Source organism: Diceros bicornis, chromosome 3, assembly GCF_020826845.1.
Source record: "Diceros bicornis minor isolate mBicDic1 chromosome 3, mDicBic1.mat.cur, whole genome shotgun sequence".
Lineage (NCBI taxonomy): Eukaryota > Metazoa > Chordata > Mammalia > Perissodactyla > Rhinocerotidae > Diceros > Diceros bicornis.
The window spans coordinates 61,707,248-61,730,331 of record NC_080742.1 but is presented as its reverse complement, the minus strand read 5'-3'; the positions used below and the strand labels follow the sequence as shown (position 1 = coordinate 61,730,331).

The following is a 23,084-nucleotide window of genomic DNA, read 5'->3' as shown; positions in this document are numbered from 1 at the left end:
TGTTGAAGTTCTGCAAAGAGATCTGATGTTAGAATTAAATTTTTGTTTTTTAGAATATATGACATAAAGCAAGTTTGATTATGGAGGAGCTGATTTCTTCATCAATGTACAAGGAATATTTGTACACTAGTGAGAGAACAGAACAAAATATTTTAAGGTATGGACAATTGCTTATGTAAAGTGCCATCATCTCTGCTACTTTGCTACTATAACTATAATCATATTTATAATCAAATAGAATTTTAAATTCTTGTTTTCAAATGCTTAAGTTACTGAATTATTGCTGTCACTCAAAACATTTTGTTATATCATCATTTCATAAAATAAGCATAAAATTAGTATACAATACAGACTATCTGTACACTAAAAAATTGATATTCTTTAAAATGCTAACATGTGACATTTAAATGTTTCCTTTATAGCCAAAAATTTTAATCATGGCACATGTTGTAATTGAATGAGTAAATTACTTAAAAATGCCTTGAAGAATTATTATCATTTTTTCCTAAAGAATGAACGTATCCATACACCTTTCTCATTCCTATTTATTTTTACTACTCAATAAATTTAAAGACACATAAAGAAAAAATGAATACTGGCTCTTTAGACATCTTTCCCATATGTTTCCAATATACAATTTGGAAGGCAAAAGAGTGGTTGGTAGCTAAATTATTGAATATATTTCTTTGCAGTAAAAAGAAAAGTGCCTTTGTAGAAATGGTGTGGAATTCTCCTATTAAACATGGTGGAATAATTTCTTACCATCTGTAGCATTCATTTAAAAAATGTAAACAGTGGTATATTTGCCATCTGGTTGAGAGACTTTTTATGATACTTTTGAATCTGTCATTCAATGATATCACCAATTTTATCATCTAAGGATGATGCTTAAAACTATGATCAACGATGTTTTTGGTAGCCAGACATGCATGCTGTGGAAGTGAAGCAGCAAAGGACTAAAACGATGGCCAGTAGCAGCCATAATTGTTCTGTTAACACCAATAAAACAGTACAGAATAGCTATTTAAAAGCATTTAACATCTTGCTGATGGTGAAGAGAAGAATATCTGCGGAATGCGTGCTGCATATCTGCTTACTCCGGGTAGCTATTAAACAGGTACCTTACAATCCCAGCCCTTCCCACATCCTTGGAAACATTGAAAAATGATACTGTCCGCAGAAATTTTCACCAGGTTTTCTACTCGGCATAATGTTCCAAGGTAATTAGTGAGTTTCTCTACATAAATGAGGAAGCAAAATATGGACTAATTAAAAGTTTACTGAATAGACAAAATCAAAGTACATAGATATAGACATTTATCATCAAGAAAATGCCAGTGGACCCATTAGGATTTCCTATACTGAGGTGACATAAACACTCAGATAGTCATAGATTAAGTTTCCAAGGATAAGTTAATAGTTGTCGTGGAATTAAGAGACCTACCAGGTTATGAGGCTTGGAATATTTAGACAAGAGCAAAACAAAATCACTCCCTATGATAGCACATTATTTAAAAAGAAAAAAATATATATTTGAAGATATTTCTCCTCCAAATTACAAAAATCTAAATAATTCCTGTGTAATGCTTCACCACTTACTATTTTTGGCCTGGCATAGGGTAGCGAGGCAAACACGGAAGGAGGTCAGTAGAGTTGAGAACACAACAGAGAGGAGGGAAGGTCATATTTACAGTGAATCTCACTGAATGGTAAGTAAGTAGAGCTTCAGCCTATATTGATTGACCTTCAAGTTAATGTCTAAAAAGGTATTTTTTTCATTCCAGTTTCACACATTAGACATCTTTATAAAATTCCCTGTTAAAGATGCACTTTGGATATTCCTGTTATATGTGCCTCGACTTTTCCTGGAGTAAAGGATTGGGATTTCCAAAAGCATCTACTATTTCATGATGGTTCTATATCAACATAATAACAGAATGACTTTGAAATGCAATTCATTATTATTAGAAATTAGATTCAAGAATGGTCTATATACAAACACAAGGATGGAAAAAATTATCGATTTAGAAAAACATTTAAGACTGTATCTGTAATTAAAATAAATTGTTTATGTCATATTGTGGCTGTGTATTATTCGTATTAATAGAAATACATATTTAAATAGCCATTTATATCTCCTTTTATGGACATGGGTTCTGTAGTAGTTCTAATTTTCCAAAACCCGGACAGACAGTAAGTTTTCCAGCAAGTTATCACTAATGTAAATTTGACATCTCAGAGAAGAATATGACTGGGAAAATTTAACTGTCATAATTTGCTGATAAATTTATTTGAATATTGTTTATTTGGGACAAGAAACATGGGAGATTTTCAGGCAATATCATTTTATTCCTAAAATACCAAGAAAAACATGATATAATATTTGTAGTATGAAGGACTATAGTAAAAATAGCTTGACATAAGATAAATGCACAAAAATCAATAATTTCCCCATATAAAAGAAAAATGGTGGAAATTTCATGAAAAATGTGAATCCATTTACAATGATATTAAAAATATATAAAACAACTAGTAATAAGAGCAACGAGGAAAGATGAAAACTTTACCAAGAAACAAAAAGACTGAATAAAAGGAAAGACACATCGTAAATTTGGATGAGAGATAAAATATCACAGGTTAATCCACTTTAAAGTCTCTTTAGGGAAAACAAGGAAGGTGATTCTAAAACCAACTGGAAGGATTGAACAGGATGAAGCATGAAAGGAATTTATTTGGTCTATTGGCTATTTAAATATACAATAATTAAAACACTGTGGTATTGGCATAAGACCTGAGAAGTGGACAGAATAAAGTAAATTGCCTCAAATTGATATTAATATATATATAATAACTTAATATTTAAATAAAGGAAAATTATTCAACTGATAATATTGGGAAAATTGTGCTATATTTAGAAAAGAAATAATTAATTAAAATCTTCACCAGAAAGCACACAAATCTTTGATGGATATATTAAAGAGCTAAATGTGAAAAATGAAACCATAAAAGCCCTAGAAGAAAGCTACAGATAAACAGTTAAATTACCATTGAGATAGCATTTTCTAAATATGCCAGAGAAATTATTCAATAATATTAAAAATGTTTTAAATTATGGTACGCTAAAAATATATCATAAAAACTAAATGAAAAACTAGTAAGCTTATTTGCAATAAGCATGACAAAGTATTACTTTGCTTAATATAAACAACCTTCTAAAAATAATCAGGAAAGCACTGTAAGAAATAGTGTCAGTTAACATGGAGAAATAATTCATAGGGAAAAGTGGGAAATAAGAAAAATGGGCAATTTGATTGGTAATTAAGGAAATGGAGATTAAAACGACAATGAGAAAGGGCTTTTTTTTTCTTGTCACATTATAAAGGTTTAAGAATTTACATGCTGCAATCTAGTAATTTCACTTGTAGCAACCTTCTTTAAAAAAATAAGCTGAGGTTCCAAAAATTGTAGAGAAAAATTCAAGACTGTTAAGATATCCAAGACTAGAAGAATGAATTTAAAAATCATGGCACAAACAGAGAAAAGAATACATCCATTAGAAATTGTCATTTTGGCTCTTCTTCCTCTTTCCTTCCATTCCTGAACAATTTGGACCCAAAGTCATTAGGTAGGGCAGAGAGAGGTAGGCATTTCAATATCTATACACAGCACTGAAGACCACAATTTACTCCAATACTTTCAATTCTAATCCAATACCACATAGTTTATTCTCCTTTCTTCCCTTTCCAAAGTTGTCAGTCTTTTCTCTTTCAGTGAGAAGCCAGCTTTCACTATCTTTTACAGAAATACTTTTTGTGTTGAAAACATGTCTCATAGGGAGAATTGCAGATGCCCTGAGTGGGATATTGCGACCAAGTAGGGTAGGGAGGGCATCAGTGTTTGGTGTCAGAACCCAAGTTGCGTAAGGAGGATGTCTCCAAAAGGGGTCGCCTGAGGAGGGTGTTAGAGCTAGAGCAGGGTGAGGAGCCATCAGTGCAGTATATGGGTGTGTAATGTGTGAGGTATCAAAGCCCAAGTGGAGTGAGAAGGGAACCCATACGGAAGGATGGCCGGGCATATGGGTTGTCACAGCCCAAGAGTAAGAAAGATGTTCATAAAGGAGGACCACCCCTGGCACAGGGTGCTGGAGCCTGAGCAGGGTAAGCAAGGCACCCATGCAGGGGAAAGAGATGAGACACAACAGAAAGTATATCTGCGAAGGATAGTGAAAGCTGGTTTCTCAGTGAATAAGAAGAGACTGACAAATTCGGAAAGGGAGAAAAGCAGAATAAACTATGTAGTATTGGGTTAGAATTGAAGGTATTGATATGAAATTGTGGTTTTCAATATACAGTTATAGACAAATGTAGAAGTGTGTGTGTGTGTGCGCGCGCGCGTGCTTGGAGCAGACAAAGAAAGAAAGAGGGATTGTTACATTGCATTTAAATGTGGAAGAACATTCTTGGTAGTAGGAAGTACATAAAGAAATTAGGAGGTAATGGTATCAGGTCAACAACTTACCTTTAAAGAATACATAAAAATATTTTCAGTTTTTAAAAGATTTTTAATTTGTATGATATTGAGATTGTTTCAAAATTTTAAAAATGTAATTTCAGATATCTTTAGTAGCATAGGTAAAATATTATATACATATCAACACATTCATATATGTATGTGCGGGAAGATTAAAAGTTAAAATGATGGAGGTGGTTTTCCATGTAAATGATCAGAGCTTCAGTTCTCTATAAACTTAGAGCAATGATGAACCTTAACCAGCAATGCCACATGCGTTATTAATACAACTGTTTGTTTATGAGGATGCTTCGCATTTCCCCTCAGCTGAGCTGTAATTATGAACTATTACTCTACTGACCAAACGTTAATGAGAGCTATAGTTTGAGATTTTCACAGTTTGGGTCAATGAATTTACCCAAGACTAAGGATAAGTTGTTTGTTTGTTTGTGTTTTTCTTTAGTACACTAAGAAGTTAACCACAGGCATAATAGAGAACAGGTTAAGAGCACAAATTATGGGTCCAGTTAGAACTAGTCTGAAGTTCTAACTCCCTTACTAAGCAGCTATGTGACAAGTTTGAAGAGGCAAGTTAATCTCTCAGAGGTGGTTAATAAAACCTGTAACACAGGCCTGTGAGTGAATTAAATCTGGTAGTATATGGTATCTATCATATGATTAACACTCAATAAAATATAGTCAGAAATTATTATGATCTCTATATCAGTCAGGGAAGGCTAATTGCTGTAACAACTCCTCCAACATTTCAGAAGTTTAACAAGAAAAAATATATATTTATCACTAATTTTACAGTCTATTGAAAGTCAGAAGGGAGGCTTTGCTCTGTGCAATTATTCAGAAACCTAAACTCTATTCATTGTGTACTTTTGTCATTTTCTAAGGTCTTGGATTCTTTGCATGTAGCTATCACACAAAAGAAAAAAAAGAACATGCATGAAGGTATATCCCCTCTTAACGTTGGCAAATATTAACAAACGTTATTTCAGCCCACAGTCCATTGATGAGAACTAATCACCCAGTTTCACATATTGCAAGGGGTCTGGGAAACGTGGTCTAATGGTAAATCCAGGCTGAAGAGAAAGAACGGATATCAATGAGCATTTGTCATCTTTGTTACAATCTGCCTTTTTGGTCTCCAAATGTCTCTTAACTCCCTTCTTCACAGAGAGAGCACATCTACCTCCCTAAAAGAGACAATTCCAAATCCCACTAAGTCATTACAGGAGTTCCAAGTCCAGGATTGTTGAGAGACAATTCTCCATGAGTCTCTCATGTTGCTGCGCATCTTGTTTCAACTTTTGTTCCAAACTGTCAAGGATGTTTGTATAGCAAACAAGTTGGGAAGACAGAGATAGTGTCTCCCGCCAGGGCAGAAGACAGAACTGTTTGCTGCCCAGAAGAAAATACAGGTAAATTATTTTTTACAAAATCTTGGCTAGTGTTTATTTCTGGGTAACCTTTGGGTTGTTGACAGTTTTCTATCTAAGCTAAATAAAACAAATAGGTGTTAGTTTTATAAATATTATTTTGCACTATACCTACATATTTATTCACTTTTATTTAAGCATGTTATCTAATTTTTTAAATATAAAAAATACTGGGAAAAAATATATATACTTCTCCATAAAAGCCTATCAATATACTGCACTATAATACATTAGAAAATCCACATGTTCCTATCGATAAATGCAGAAAAATCTCTTAATAATATTCTAATTCCATTCATGGTAAAATAAAGTCTATTTGCAAACTAGGATTAAAAAGGATCATTCATAAACCTATTAAGGTTAGTGATCAAAAGCCTCCAGCAAACATTATACTTTAATAGTGAAATGTTGGAAGACTTTCCTTTAAAATCAAGAATTAAATGAGACAAAGATATTACCAATCATCTCTCATGTAAATGTCCTGCTGAAGGATCTAGTTAAAGAAATAAAGTTAACAGATAAAAGATGAATTTAAGTAATTATCTGCACTTTTTTATACTAGCAAAACAGAACTGTAATTTTAAAAGGGATTTATTTTACAATAATAGATTAAAATAAAAATATGTGCCTAGGGTTAAATTTAACAAACAATATATGTGAATTCATGGAGAAAATAATAAAATTTTAATGAAAGACATTAAAGAGATACAAATAAATTGAGAGAAAAACTGTTAAGTTGAACTATATGAAACTGCTGTTTTGGCAGGTGAAAATGATCAAATATCACCAATTTCATACTGTTCAACTTAACATATCCATGAAGAAGACTCAATGTTATGAATCTGACATTTCTCCCAATGTTAATTTATATACGAATTTCTGTTCCAATCAAAATCCATCATAAGGTAATTCTAAAGTCTATAAAGTTTCAGGAAAAGACTTTTCTTAAGAACATGAAAGGACATTATCTTTACCCTGTCAGAAATTATTATAAAATTATAACAATAACTAAAGAGTAGCATTGATATATGGATAGGCAAATAGCCAATGGGACATTATTGAATCCAGAAACAGACTCCTCAAAAACAAAACTTCTCCCAAATTTTGCCCATTTGATATAAATGGGAATTGCTTCTGAAGATCAATTGGGGGAAGAATGGACTGTTCAATGAAGGATGATTGGATAACTGGGTATCTATTTGGCAAAAGATCAGTTTGGATGCCACTTCACACTATATGCATAAATCAAGTCCAGATAAAAATCTGAAAATGTTAAAAACAGAACTTAAAGCTTTTAGAAGTAAATATAGGAGATGTCACGACATTAAGGTAAGAAAGAATTTATTAAACAAGATATAAAAAGTGCAACTCATAAGGAAAAGATTTATGCATTTAAAGCCTTCTACTCCTCAAAGGCACCATTTTAAAAGTGTAATTAAAAGCCATAGATTTTTAACACATAAAACCGGCAAGGAGTTTGTATAGAGAATAAATAAATTACTCTTACAAACAAAGGAAAAAAATTCAACCAAATTAAAAATTGGGCAAAAATCAAGGCCAGGCATTTTAGATGAGAGAGGCACACACGACACATAAAAAGATGAAAACAGATGAAAGTTTATTTGACTATGGGAAATATAAATCAAAACAATACTAAATTACCATTCCACACTAATCAGATTGACAAAGCTTCAAACATTTTGCCTGTTTCAGGAGTTGATTTTTGGACGTGGTGCAGTGAGAACTATCACACAGAGCGGGCAGGAATATAAATTGGGAAATCACTTTGTAGATAAATTTAAACTCAACCAGTGAAGTGGATGATGTGACACTTATGGCCCAGCAGGATCGTTCCTGGGCATATATCCCAGAGAAATTCCTGCCCAGATGCCCGAGGAGTCATATAAAAGAATGTTCACAGCAGCATTATTTATAATGTCCAAAACACTAGGAACAATCCAAATGTCCGTCATAAATAATACTTTTCATGTAAAGTTCAAAAACATGCAAAACTAAATAATGGACTATATTTTAAGGATACACACATGTGAAACAATTCTTTAAAAAACAATTGTATGATAAATACAAAAGTAGAGATCACGATGATCGCAGAGAGGGGGAGCAAGGGCTGGGGTCAAGGAGGAGTACACAGAAAGTTTCCCTAGTATTGATAAATTTAATACTTGTATTATACTATTATCTATACCTTATTAAGGTATTAAAACATTCCCTTCTATGAGTGAAATGTTTCACGATAAATCCTAAGAGAGAGAATGAATTACTGCCCAGAAGCCCAAAATGGGTTAGGAGACAACAGTCTCAGATTGCTTTAAATCAATTGAACATTTGTAGATCTGATAAATCCAGCCCTCTTTAAGGGTGATTTAAAATCTAGACCAGCCCTCTCCCTGACATGGCACACACAAACACTCATATATCTTCTGCTCCACAACTGTTAGACTTGGAAGACTCTTGAAGCATAATCTTAAAGTAATTCTGCTCCCTTTGTCTCTTTAAAATTAACTCAGTGGGTGATGCAATATCTGAGATTTGCTTCAATAAGTCCAAAGGTGGCAGTATAGATGATACAAGCTGATCATGAGTGGATGATTGTTTTAATTGCTGATAGGTGAATGGGAGTTCATTGTACTATGATCTCTACTTTTGTGTATGTTTGAAATTTTCCATAATGAAAACTTTAAACAGTCAGTTCAGTGGCCAAAATCTTTCCTTGCGTGTACATGAAAACTAGATCAGTCCATTGACTTTTTCTGACTACTCATAGGTAATAACAATCATACGGTCACTTTAAGTCAGGATATACTGTCTCAATTTAGAAATTATAATTATAAGACCCATATAATGGTAAAACTCTTAAATCTTCCCCTCCTTAGTTACAACATTCTGCAGGCAAGAGGCCAGCAAATAGGGTAGGGTGGTATTGCGGTTTATTTTTCTTCTCTTATTCATTTGCCCATTTGCAAAGAGAGGATTCTGATCTCTCTCAGGTTTGAGTTTAGAGAGGAAAGAGAGTAAGAGGAAACAGGAAAATTCTTACCCGACTGGTACTGTGTTTAGATGGCTTTGCAGTAGCTAGGCATTGCTGGTATTTAAAGCCTTCCCTTATAGCGCACTTTTTATGGGTTTTTCAGAGGTCTTGCTAGGAATGTCTACAGCACTGCCCATAAAGCAGACAGATGCATTTTCCTCTCACTTCCACTCCTTTCATCTTGTTTTTTGCTGGCCCACTCTACTCTACACAGACCTCTTCAGATTAAAATGCTACCAGGTCAATCCTCATCCCCTTATAGCCCACCACTCATGGAAAACACTCATGTATCTTTTGCTTCAATGAACTCTGAAAGTGAAAACACCTCTTGTTCAGCCTATTTACCAGCCGCTGGCTAGATCATGTATAACTCTTTTATATTTTTCAGGTGGAAGCCAGACAGAACTCCACCATTCAACATTGTAGGTCACGTTATTAAACTTTCTCAACAGTTTCTTGAAGTTCTCCTTGCAAGGCTAGAACAATTTCCATTTGTACTCTATAGGTTTCAGAGTATAGCTGTCTCCAAAGAAAGTCTCTTTATAAACACCCTTCTTAATCTCCATAACATGAATGGTGACTTTAGAGTTGCAAAACCCAGTTTTGATTATTTATTTTGAAAATTTCCATCTTAGGGTGACTTCACACTGATATCTGGTCTCTTTCAATTTACTATTCTGTTAAAAAATATCCCAGGGGGCTGAAGAGACATGTTGAAGCAATCTTTGTGCTAAGTTGTTCTTTGAAAGATGACTCTGGAAGGAAATATAACCAAAAGAATTAAGATTAGTAAATATGATGATTAAGAAAAAATGAGCCTTCTGGAAATTATAGCTAAATTGTAAGAGATACGTTGATTTTTAGAATTGTTAGAATGGACTAGCAAACATATTTTGATTAATATTTAGGCAATAAAATAATGAGGATGAGGAGCCAAAATGGTTTATTACTAACAAATACAGATGTGTTCATATATATTGATCTAAATATAGATCATTGCCAATAAAAGTAGTTATGTTTATCACAAGATTTGTAAGGCATTTAGCAATTTCTTTGGAATCCTCAATTTTCAGATTAGGCTTAACACATGGGCTGAAAGAAAGTGGTAAGAGATATTCAATTGAATATTATTATGAAAAAATGTTAATTATTAATTATGTCAGTAGAGAAGGAAGTCATCCGTGGAATACTTTAATACTCTCTTCTACTCAACATTTTAATTGATGATTTAGGAAAAAATATACCTAATATGCAAATAATGCATTAATATATTTTTATTTTTATGTAATGTATAACTTGCTTCATAACTAAATTACCAACTAAACTTCATTTTTCATCTTTTGTGGTTTTGTGCTTGACCTCTGAAACTTACAACTCAAAATAGCAAATTATCTTAAACAGCAGCTGTTGACTGATTAGTTTCACATACATTATTATTTGATTAGTCTATGTTAATAGACAGCCAATATTTCTTGAACGTACTGGAAATCAAAGTTTTAGCTCAATTATACAATAACAAGTCTGAATACCTGGTGGTATAGCCATCAAGGTTAATAAAATGAGACCTTGAAAATGAACCAACATATTTTAGTGAAATGTGTTCCTTCTGGAATTTGGGGCACATGGTACCCTGGAATTCCATGTGACAGAGGTGCTGAAAACGATAAGCCAATAGTAATAGATGGTAGTTCTCCCTTCTTGTCAGTAAGGAGTTTTGTCCAAATGTGATCTTACTCTTGTAAGTTGAAGACCATATGGCACATAGACCACCAAAGCTAGGTAATTTATCTTTACTGCCCTGCTGTGAGCAAGACTAAGCACTTCCTCTGACTCTTTTCCGATTATAAATTTAGACAAATCTTAGGCATTTTTGAAAACTGAGATAACAGAACTCTATATTGAGCATATTTTTAGGTGGAAAAATAAAGGCCCACACTTATTTCCTCTTACCTAATCAACATTATTCCACAAGCCCATCTATATCTTTTGATTTTACAACATTTAAGAGAATAGATAGGAATAGACATGAAAAAGAAGCAAGAGGAAGAAAAAAGTAATAGAAAAACAATTTTAAAAGGCAGAAGTGGCAACGAGAGTAAAAACATGGAAAGAAAAACATGAAAAGGAAAATGCTCTATTTATTCATAAAAATCTCTAGAAGTACCAAGGGGGGAAGAAACAAAACAGAAATGTGTCTTTGCTCTCTCTTCCTCGTCATGTGGCTCCCAACTCACACACCTGAGACACTGCTACTAGATGAACAACATCATAAGACACTCACATGTCAGATTACCCAGCGACTTATGTTGTTCTTTTAAAGAGTGGTAATTGTGCTTTTTATGGCAGCAGACTATATATTCAAATATGTTCCAATCTAAAATGCAGTGTCCAAAACACCTCACAGTGCAGACTTTTTGAAAATGGAAGCTTATTATACAGTGAGATCACAGTCCAATTAACATTGAAAAGTGATATCATTTTAATCAACATTTTCCATCTGTCTATCAAAGGAATATGGCTGTGTGCGTGTGTGTGTGTGTGCATGTGTTCGTATGGTTGGCATCATATCATTGCATTGCTTAAATAGCAAAAAAAGGACTAAAATCATATACATTTCAAAAGTACACTTAGCTCAAGAATAAAAAGTAATTAATCGAAATAATTCTTATTTATGTCAGAATGTTGGAATATCACTGGAGATCCTAGTTTTGTGACCATAACTTATAGCTATAACTCTGATAAAAAGGAAAGCGTTAGATAATTAGATAGAAGCCAATACACCCTAAAGCATAGGACATCATCTGATGCCATAATCAGGATCAGGGTTGGGAAGAGGGGTCAAGAGGAGTCACGAGGCAAAAAAAGTCCTAAATATATTATAGGCTGACCAAAATAAAATCTTTTTGTTTTAAATTCTGTTTTATAATAAAGTATATTATGGGAATTCTATCACTATCTGGGTAAACCAAATAATAGTAAGAACCTCTGCTAAGATAGACAAAGGAGGCTATTTCGAATGTCTGTTTCTATGGATTCTGAAAGTTAAAAGAATCTACCCCCAAATGTGCAGAACAATTGACGAGAGTGAAGTATTCAAGTAAGATGCTATGAGAAAAATTAATATAGTGACTGAGAGATTCAAGTATTTATACCACCAAACTGTTCTGAAATCTAAATCTGTGCTGAGATGAGAGTACAGGGTCTAATTGTCAAGGTTAAATTAAATGAAATAACTGTAGTAATGTCGTCCAGATAGACCAAATGCTTGGCAGACAGTAAGAGTGTTAATAAATGGGCTTTAAATTTCTCAGTCCTTAAATTCCCTGAAATAAAAGAAAAGGGAGAAAGTAAGAGCCTGGTTAAGATCATTAAAATTCATTTCTGCACTTAATATGGTGATGAACTTGGGGAAAAGAAAATCTATGAATCTATGTTCTTTAAGTCAAGCTATAATGTAATGTAACCTGTTTGATAACTTTTAGGTTTCTGACTTTCAAACTTTTTTGACCACAAACCAAAATAATATATTTTGCAGAATATAGTCCATACACACTTGCACACGTAATACTAAGAAAAAGTTTCACAAAGTAATGCTCACTGTGATAAAGAGTGTGATTCTACTTTTGATGTTTGACTGCTGACAGCTTTCATCCCCATCATTCCCATTTCTCTCTTACCTCACATCCAGGCAAACTAAGAAAGCTCCCTCTTTTGGAGCCAAGAGAGGTGTGGGATTTCAAACCACCAAAGGCCCAGCTTGCTCACGGGAATCTTTGCCATGTCCCACACCCTAACCACCATAAAAACCCCAAGCTATTCTCCTTTTGTGACTCTCTCAAGTCATTTTTCAACCAGCTTGGGAGCTGCTCTGCTCTCCCCAGAAAGCCTATTATGTGGTTAATAATTTTTTTCACTTTCTTGGTGCTTGTGTGGCATCATCAGTCTCCACATCTGAACCAAATTTTGGGGCCATTCCACCTCTCCAGGGTGACCACGGTGCTTATCTATGTGGGAGGAATTTGCACATTTTCTATTCCATTCCATGCTATTTCATTTAAAATAATATTGAGCATAACCTTCTACATTGATTTTACAACCCATTAATTATAGACTTCAGTTGAAAATTCTAGTTCAAGATAAGGAAAACATAAAAATTCTGATTCTAAAGGGTTTTTAGGTCTTTTGATTTTTAAAATATTATATATTTGGACTATAATAATAATATCTGGCATTCCAAACATATTCTAAGGATTGCATATCTAAGCACGGCAAGACTCCAGCTCTTCCTACATCACTCTTATGGCTCAAGCCATACTATACGGATCATGAAGGTGACATAGAGCAGTGCTTCTCAAAGTTCATAATATGTCAGTCACTTGATGATCTTATTAAAATGCAGATTTTCCAACAGTAGGTCTTGGATAGGGCCAAAACTTCTGCATGTCTAACAACCATCCAGCTAGTATCAATACTGCTGGTCCATGGAGTGCACTTTGAGCAGCAAGGACAGAGAGAATAGCTACAGAAATCTCCCTCAGACTGTGCCTTGTCCCTATGCCTACGCCTCCTGAATGTTCTAGAGCTGAGTAGCTCTTTCAAGGCCTCATTTCTGAAATGTAGATATTTGTATTGTCATACTGCTAGTTCTCTGTCCAATATATATATATTGGATATATACATATATACATATGAATCATTTGATAGTAAGTTGTAGATATGATGCTCTTTTACCTCTAAATATTTCAATGTATGGTTCCTAAAAGTAGTGAAATTCTCATACATAACCACAATACAATGGTCCAATTCAGAAAACTGACATTAAAACAGAACTATTATCTAATTTACATTTCTTAGTCAAATTTCAGCGGTCCCATTGATGTTCTTTACAGCAAAAGAAACAAACTTCTGGTCCAGGATCCAAGCCAGGATCACATATTGCATTTAGTTGTCATTCTTCACTAGCCTTCTTTAATCTGGTACAGTTCATTAGTCTTTCTTTTTCTATCGTATCCTTGACATTTTTGACGAGTGCAGGCCCTTTATTTATAGAATAAATTTAAGTTTGTCTGATGTATTCTCATAATTTAATTCAAGTTATACATTTTTGGCAGGAACACCAGAGAAGAGATGTTGTACTTTTGGTTAATCATTCATCAGGAAGCACATGATAACTTATTTATCCCATTACTGGTAAAGTTAACTTTGATCACCCAGTGAAGGTGGTATCTGATAGGTTTCTACACTGCAGAGACACTGTTTTTGCATTTGTAGTTAGTAAGTATCTTGTGGGGAGGTATTGAGGATATCCTGTTTCTTAAAAAACTTTCATCCTCTTGATTTAGTAACTATTGATAACTCTTGTCTAAACAATTATTATTGTGGTGGTTGCCAAATGGTAATTTTCTAATTTCATGTTTCCTTCTGCCTAGCTTGATATTTCACTATAAGTAGCAGTTCAAGATGGCAATACAAGAAATCTGAAAATTGTCTTGAATTCCTCACTTTCATCAATTATCATACTATATGATCATGTAGTAACTGCTTGAGAAATGTATAGCACATATAGAAGGTAAGGCATTATCATTGCAATGAAATCAATGTCATATGGAAAAATTTAAATGTCTTTTGTGAAGTCACAGGGGAAAGGTATTTAACAACAACAGTAAGAAACAAACAAACAAACCAAAAAAAACCCCAGGATAAGTATAGAGTGATTTCACACCATCAGACACCTACCTGAGAAAACCTGACACTTTGTTGAAGCAGCAGCTAGAGGTTTAGGATCTATAAACTGGGGTCACAATCAGGGAGTTCAAGAGTCTGAATCCTTTTATCCAATTATATCCTGCACACAGAGTAGTTATCCTTGTCTGCAGTGGAAAGGTCATTAGATGTGCCCAGAACAACACTTTCCTTCTTAACACTAAACTAAGTCAAATTGCTTTTACCAAATGTATGTAATTATTTGTGAAATTCTCAAACCTTCATATCACCACCTCTGAAGTTTTTAAAAGAATAAAAATCATATCTAGCTCCTTGTTGGATGAAAAAGAATCATCATTGGATTTAGCTTAAAAGTAAGAAAATCAAGGGACTGGCTTGGTGGCGTAGTGATTAAGTTCACTTGCTCTGCTTCAGCAGCCTGGCGTTCATGGGTTTGAATCCCGGGTGCAGACCTACACACCACTCGTCAAGCCATGCTGTGGCATTGTCACACATACAAAGTGGAAGAAGATTGGCATGGATGTTAGCTCAGGGACAATCTTCCCCACAAAAAAAAAAAAAGTAAGAAAATCGAGGCCAGCCTGATGGCATGGTGGTTGGGTTCACGTGCTCTGCTTTGGCCGCCTGGGTTCGCAGGTTAAGATCCCGGGCGTAGACCTACACCACTCACCAGCCATGCTGTGGAGGCAACCAACATACAAAAAAATAGGGGAAGATTGGCACAGGTGTTAAATCCTCCTCAAGAAAAAAGAAAAAGATTGGCCATGGGTGTTGGCTCAGGGCTGATCTTCCTCACCAAAAAAAAGTAAGAAAATCTCCTTAACAGGTATTCCAAAACAGCCATTGTCAATGGGAATACCATTTAAAAGTTACCAGAACGGATATTCTCTCCTCATCATTACTATCATATGTTTTATTGATTTAAAAAGCATCTTCAGTCTTTCTTCCAGCAGTTCATATGAAACAGTCAGAGAGCTGTAACATCTGCTTGGTAGTATTAGCATAATACATCTGAAAATTGAATTATCAGAGGCATTTCAGTCTACAGTTGCATTGTTTTCCTTATTAATGTCCTATATTTAATGTAATATTTCATCTCTAAAAAGCAAAGCTCAGCTTATCTGATTAAGTTTGGCACCAAGAAGAATAACAACCTGCATTATCTGAAGACGTGAGTGGTACATTTGTGCATAGACAGAAACCACTACCGATTACGTATTTATTAAGCAAAGCAGCACTAGATAAGAAACTCTATTCTTTCTGTATATAGAAAGATTTTAAAGACTGAGAATATCAATTTATGAATAATGACCCCAGATCCCTACTAGCAAAGGACCAGAAATGAATATTTTGATATATGTTGGTGTGAGGAAAATGATATATTTCCGGAGAAGTCTATGTGAAGATATATATGATATTTCAATGTTAAAACTCAAACACATCCACAAAAACATTCTTAGAAGTAGATTGCCCCCTTGTGTAAGCAAGTCTACAATAACTACTGAGGGCATTACTGTAGGGTAGTAATCCATTCACGGTGATGACACAGACTTAGCAACAAAAGGTAAAACAACGCTTTCTATTTTCTATTCAACAAGGCAAAGGGACTTACAGTATATTTAGGATTTCCTTCAAAATATTTTAAAAATTAAAAGAGAATTTTCTGCTCAAAGAACAGGCATCTAGAAGCTGGAAACAATCATTTTGTCCAAAAAAGGGAATTATGAAGTATATCATTTTTTTAAAAGAATGAAAAGAATTACAGCAAGATATCAAAAGAGGTTGTTTATGGATCTTTCTTCTATGCCTGTCATCCCTTTTTAACTTTTCTATATTTTCTCAATTTCTGTAATCACCTGACTAGAAATAGCATTCTTAACACTTACCTTTGATAATTTGGACAGTTGATTTATTAAAAATGGAATATCACATGGTGGACAAAACAAAATCAGTCTACCTTAACTTCCAGAAAACCCTTCAGTGAAGAAAGATGGCATATTGTCCCATAGAATTGCAGCATATTGCTTTGCTGAAATGATAAAATAAAATAATTGTGAGCGGGTACAACATTTTAAAATCCACATAGAATTTATGTATTAAGCATTCATAAAAAATATATCTGATCATATGCCATTAACTATGAAAACTATAGTAAAAATACAAGTGATTATGTTCCATTTACTATGAAAACTGTGTTGGGAAGTGAGGTAAGACTGAGCTCTATGTAATTCTGACTTTTTACATCTCCTTACACTAACTACTGCCAACAGAAAAATGAAACAAATTGGCCAAAAAGCCTTCATTATTTAATCATTAATAAGTAAATAAATAAGCAAGAAATGAATAAGTAAACAAATACATAATAAAACCAGAGAAAGAAAGGTCTGGCCAACTAGAGTTCAGGAGGGAGAAAAAGATGGGTAATTTCTTTATTTGTGTTCAAAATAGTTATCTTATTTTATTTATTTATTTATTTATTTATTTATTTATTTATTTATTTTTTGGTGAAGAAGACTAGCCCTGAGCTAACATCCAATTCCAATCCTCCTCTTTTTGCTGAGGAAGATTGGCCCTAGGCTAACGTCTGTGGCCATCTTCCTCTACTTTATATGAGACACCGGCACAGCATGGCTTGAAAAGTGGTGCATCAGTGTGCACCCAGGATCGGAACCTGTGAACTCCAGGCTGCCGAAGTGGAGCGCGCGCACTTAACCGCTGCGCCACTGGGCAGCCCCCAGAACAGTTATCTTAAATTAATGAGTTAGTGCCTGGTATTTGTGAGACAGGGAAGTAACATTCAGCCATAATTGAAAACTTTTCAAAAAAGCAATAGGCAAAGAGAAAATGGATAAACATTTTATTTGTAGCAAATATAAAAGACAAGGTATATGCAAATAAATCTTAAAATTTGATAAGAAAAAATGAAGACCTGAATGGTAGGTAGGCAGAGGATTTGAAGACAGAATTCACAAACTGGTTAGCAAATAAGGTAGCATGTATTTCTTCATCAAGTACCATCAAGTAGTGATTTGCATGAGTGTGGATTCAAAAAATGCATTTCTCTGGTCCGGCCTGCTGGCGCAAGCAGTTAAGTGTGTGCGCTCTGCTGTGACAGCCCGGGGTTCCCTGGTTCAGATCCCAGGTGTGCACAGACACACCCCTTGTTAAGCCATGCTGTGGCGGTGTCCCATATAAAGTAGAGGAAGATGGGCACGGATGTTAGCCTAGGGCTAGTCTTCCTCAGCAAAAAAGAGGAGGATTGGCATTGGATGTTAGCTCAGGGCTGGTCTTCCTCACAAAAAAAAAAAAAAAAATGCATTTCTCTTCCCATATTTCTGTCATTCTGACCTCAATCGACTTCATTCTCAAAGAAAGTCCCCCTGGATTAAATTAATTTTAAAAACTGTTGTATCTAATAATCAAGAAAATAACACTAAAAGCATCAGTTGATGCACCAGTGAATGTTCACAAGTGTGTGTTGTGGTAGGTCCTCCTTAGAGACCTGGAGGCACTGTGAGTGAACCCTATGGGTGTTTTGTTAAAGTGGCTGTCAATATATATTAAGATTTTCAAAAATTCACATAAGTTTTAACCTGTTATCTCATGTCTAAAATTCTTGACCTGGTATTCTCACGTCTAGGATTCTATCCCAGTGCAGAAAACATGAATAAGCAAATCATGACAACATTGCCTGTAACAAAAATACTTTGAAAATTGCCTAAAAATTTAACAACAGTGGAGTAAACAAGTAAATTCTACTATTGTCACACAAATATTAATTTCATGTTTAAAGTTATGTTCACAATAAATAGTACTGCAATTCTAGATGAATAGGGTGTGTGTGTCTTGGTCAATCATGTTGCTAAAAGGAAAGAAAACTGTAGAGTAAGAAAATAATTAATGCCTTTAAAATAAGAGATAGAGAAAAGAAAAATATATTAGAATGAAGTATATCAAAAGATTTACTGTCATTTCTTTGGATAGATGACTAGATGAAATTTTTCTATTTTTCCTGTGTTTTCTAAGATTTGTACAATCATATAACAATGTTGCAAATAACATAAAATAAATTATTTTTGTAAAAGAAGTTAGGCCACCTAGTATTTGTTGTTACAGAACTGAATCAGCAATAATATCTCAGAGAATTCCAGGATAATGGAAATAAATAGTAAAAAACAAAACAAACAAAAAACACATTTTTCCAATGAGTTTTTCTCCTCAAAGTGTTTACACATATTGGGCTCATTTACCACCAGATAATAATTTCATTGATTTTGTAAGGCTGTATCAGGCCCATTTTATAGATAAAGACCTTAAGGAAAATAAAATAAAATAATGTGCACAATGTTTTACAGCAGAATTCAAAGAGGAATTCTGTTTCCTTGCTTTATTCTCTTTTCATTACACCAGTTCAATCAAGATTTCTGACAATAGGAATGATAAATTACTTAATATTTGTATTTAAATCAGGTGCAAATTTATGATTTAATCAGAAACAAACATTCCTGAATAACTCTTGGTTCATTCTGAACTACTTTTCTTGTCTATAAACCCATCCTTTTCCATTGTTTTCTAGCCTATATATTCAAATTTTACACCACCAATCTTTGCAACTAGTCCAACTAGGGTACATTTCTGATATCAAAAATCTCCCTGCATTTTGAAATATCTCATTGATCACTACAATCAGCCATAACTAAAGTTTTTATAGGGTCAGTAGCCAAGAAATCACTCCAATTTTTGTTAAAAAAACGTTTCTCTCCCTCCTCCTTTCTCTCTTTTTCTGTCTGTCGCTGTCTCTCTCACTCTGTCAGTTAGAATTAGAAGATATCTGTTATTCTTGGCCATTTTTAGCCTATGATAACACAGGGAAAAATGTTTCCAACTCAAAATAGCATTCCAAGAGAGTTGGAACCCTCTGGTAGCTATTTTTATTGTATAGAATCTTCCAGACATGATCCCAAAACACAACTGACCACCTATGAGGCTACTACGAAGTAGTGATTTGCATGAGTGTGGATTCAAAAAACACGATTTCTCTTTTTCTATTTCTGCCATCCTCATCTTAATTGAGCTCATTCTCAAAAAAAGTCCCCTTAGATGAAATCCAATCATATGTGAGGTTACATGGAGAAAGAGGCTCCTTATTGATCAAGTTACCAGATTCCCAGTTTCCCAAGACAAAGCATATACAACTGCATTCCAAAACAAAAGAAAAGGACTACAACTGATTTGTAATGTAACCAAAATTATTTAGGAACCAGTTGCTTGTACATATCTAAGAACTAGATTCTTACAAAGATACAAAGCTTGTGTTCCTGAGCCAGATTTGTACCAAGTGCGAGCCACAATGCCTCCTCCAGGTCACAGTGTTGAGTAACTGTGCTCTTGTCTGTATTGCACGATGTTCTCTAAGGAAGAGGGAAGGCTACATCAGCCGTCCTGTCCCCCCTCATCCTTTCGTCAACATTTGAAGTGGGCGGAAGCGCGGGAAGGAAGCCTGGCGCACCTTGGGGCTGGCGGTCCTGGCGGGGGTGCGGGGGCACAGAAGGCGCCAGGGGGAGCTGACGGTGGACGAGTTCCTGGCCTCGGGCTTTGATTCCGAGGCCGAATCCGACACTGCTGTGTTCAATGCCGTAGTCGCCTTCTACATCAAAGGCGTCTTTGGCTGCCTCCAGAAGCTGCTGTTTGGAAAGGCTCCCACAGGACAGCGGCAGGGTGCTGCAGCCCTCTAGCTGGGCGGGAAGGGGGTGCTGTCTGGACGTCAAGTCTTCCCTGAACTCAGTCATACAGCTGGTGGCCTGTGTGGCAGGCTGTCCTCCAGCATGTCGGCAGTTCGGTGCTCTACTACCTGACCTTCCCCGAGCAGTGCCACACCTGCCCAACAGGACAGTGGCCCCCGGGGAGCACGGGCGGGGAGAGGCCGCGAGTGCTGGCCTTCCTGGTCCTCCTAAGAGTCTGCGGCACAAGAAAGCCGTCTTCCAGAGCCCTGTCCTCAAGCAAGTGCACATCACGAACGTGAGGAACTGCAAGTTCACCTCCCCCAGCACCCTACCCCTCCTAACTTCATGCAGCGGACCTCGATGGAGCTGTTCATCCTTACACCAATGTCGCCGACCAGCACGCCTTCCTCTGCATCCACCAGCTGCCATCCACCTGCGCAACACCATGACCACGCGCAGGGACACATACCAGTCAGTGTTGAGCTGCAATTGGTGCCCTCCCTCTACTTGTGCTGCAGCGCCTTCAGCCCCGTCTGCCCCAGCGAAGCCCTCCAGCCCCTGATTTACCGCCTCTCCTATGTCGTCATCAGCTGCATCCATCTGGTCGCGACTGCCAGCTTCTACCCCCTGCCTGTGCACTGCATGTGCGCCCTGAGGCTGCTCTCTGAGAGCACCGGCCCGGTCATCCAGGCACTGCCCTTCATCCTCAAGCTTTCCCAGCAGGTAGGGTCAGAGGAGGCCAGGGCACATGAGCTCCATCCCCATCAACTTCGTCCAGATCCTGAAGCCGTCTAAGGTCAAGCTGCAGGAGAGGGCATACAGGGATGGCGCGGTGGATCAGCTGCACAACCTCACCCTGGAACACCTGCACAGCCAGGCCCAGAGAATCGCTTTCCCAGAACTGGCGCTGCCCATCATCTTGCAGCTAAAATCCCTCCTCCGGGAGTGCAAGGTGGCCAACTACTGCAGGCAGGTGACAGCTGCTGGAGAAAGCGCAGGAGAATACAGAGTATATCCGTCACCACCGCCAGAGGGTCTCCTTTGGTGTGTCAGAGCAGCACACAGTGGATACCTGGGAGAAGCAGACCAGGGAGGAGAAGATCTCGCTCACCAGGGACTAGAGCCAGCGGTGGAAGCTGAGGGACCAGGAGATCCAGCTAGAGATCAGTGGCAAAGAGCAGCTGAAAGACTTGAACTTTCCACAGATGAAATGGAAAAGTGGAAGACAGGAAGGATGAGGACCGAGTGGAAGTTAAAGATCTTTGACTTGGACAGTAATGAGGAAGACGATACCATGGAGTTCACAAGGAGAGGGACACCTGGGTCCCCAGAAGAGGAGGAAGATGGCAGCAGTAGTGTGGAGAGCAAGTAGTCAGCAACTCAGAGGATGGAGGCCTAGACTCAGAGGCGGGGCTGAAACTTGGGGTGCTCCAGCACCTGGCTCGGGGTCTCAAGGCTGAGCAGCAAGATTTACAGTTCTCTGAGGGGGACTGAGGGCTGCCTGCCTGGGGGCGTAGGGGGGCTGCCATACACGTGTTCCCACCTCCTGGACAGCTGGCATGCTGCTTCCTGGCCTGTGCTGAGCCCAGAGGGCCTGAGGTCAGCACCCTTGCAGTGAGGGAAGGGCAGTAGATGGTGAACAGGGCTTTATTTTTACAACATAAAAGACCAGAAAGTACAGAGAGCTGTGCCAATCCCTGGGGAAGTGGGTTTGGGGGTGGAAACCAGCACCCTGGAGCGTGTCTACCACTGCACCTCACAGTGGTGGCTTAGATACATCAACCCCGTGAGGGAAGCTGACCCAGAGTGGGGCTCTGTCCTTTCCCCTTGCCTGATGTCAGGGTGCAGAAAACCTAGAAAAAGCAGTCCCAGTTCCAGAGGGAGCCAGTAGGCACAGCCAAGGCCAGCGTAGCATGATATGTCTCCTCCTGGCCTCTTCCACTGCCTTTGTCTCTGGTTTGTGTGAAGCTGCCCGGGATGCAGAGCCGCCGGCCCAGGCCTAGGTTCTGATCCCCAGGGCCATCTGTACCAGCCTCTACAGTCACTCCCAGAAAATCTTTGGAAACTTTTTCCTTTCCTCTTAAGTCACATGTTTTCATTTTTAAAATTCTTATGTGTTTTTGCATCCAAAACCAAATGGAAAATAAGCTATGGGGAGCGGGGCCTTTGCATCAGAGCCGTTAGCACTTAAGGGGGCTGAGGAGTCTGAGTGGCCCACCCACCAGCTCAGCACAGAAGCTGGGAGGAGTCTGTGGTTCCTGGGAGCAGAGCCATGGTCCCATTTTCTTGCTTGGGTGAGGCTCTGCCAGCAAGGTGGTGCCCCCGAATAGGGGACATTGCCTTTGCTGGGAACAGGAGCTGCTTCCCTGAAGTGAGCTTCCTTTTGGGGTCCCACAGCATTGGTGGCTGCAGTGGCTGTAGGGCAGGGGGTTGGCGGGGAACTGGCCGTGTAGAAGATGCTGCCAGGGGCTTGGCCACCGGTAGAGAGAGATGGGCCTGGGTGGGGGCCTGCTGGGCTGCTGGCCCACAGCCCTGAAGAGCCTCAGGCCTGCCCCCTCCATTGATTGGAGACCACCATTCTCAGCTGGCACTCATCTGGGTCCAGGTCTTGGGAGCTGGCCTCAGCTTTAG

The 23,084-nt window shown here is 37.2% G+C and overlaps 1 pseudogene; it reads left to right on the top strand.

The window, feature by feature from the left end:
* Window positions 1–925: 925 nt before the first annotated feature.
* Window positions 926–21,947, top strand: LOC131399906 (nucleolar complex protein 2 homolog; annotated as a pseudogene).
* The last annotated feature ends 1,137 nt before the right edge of the window (window positions 21,948–23,084 follow it).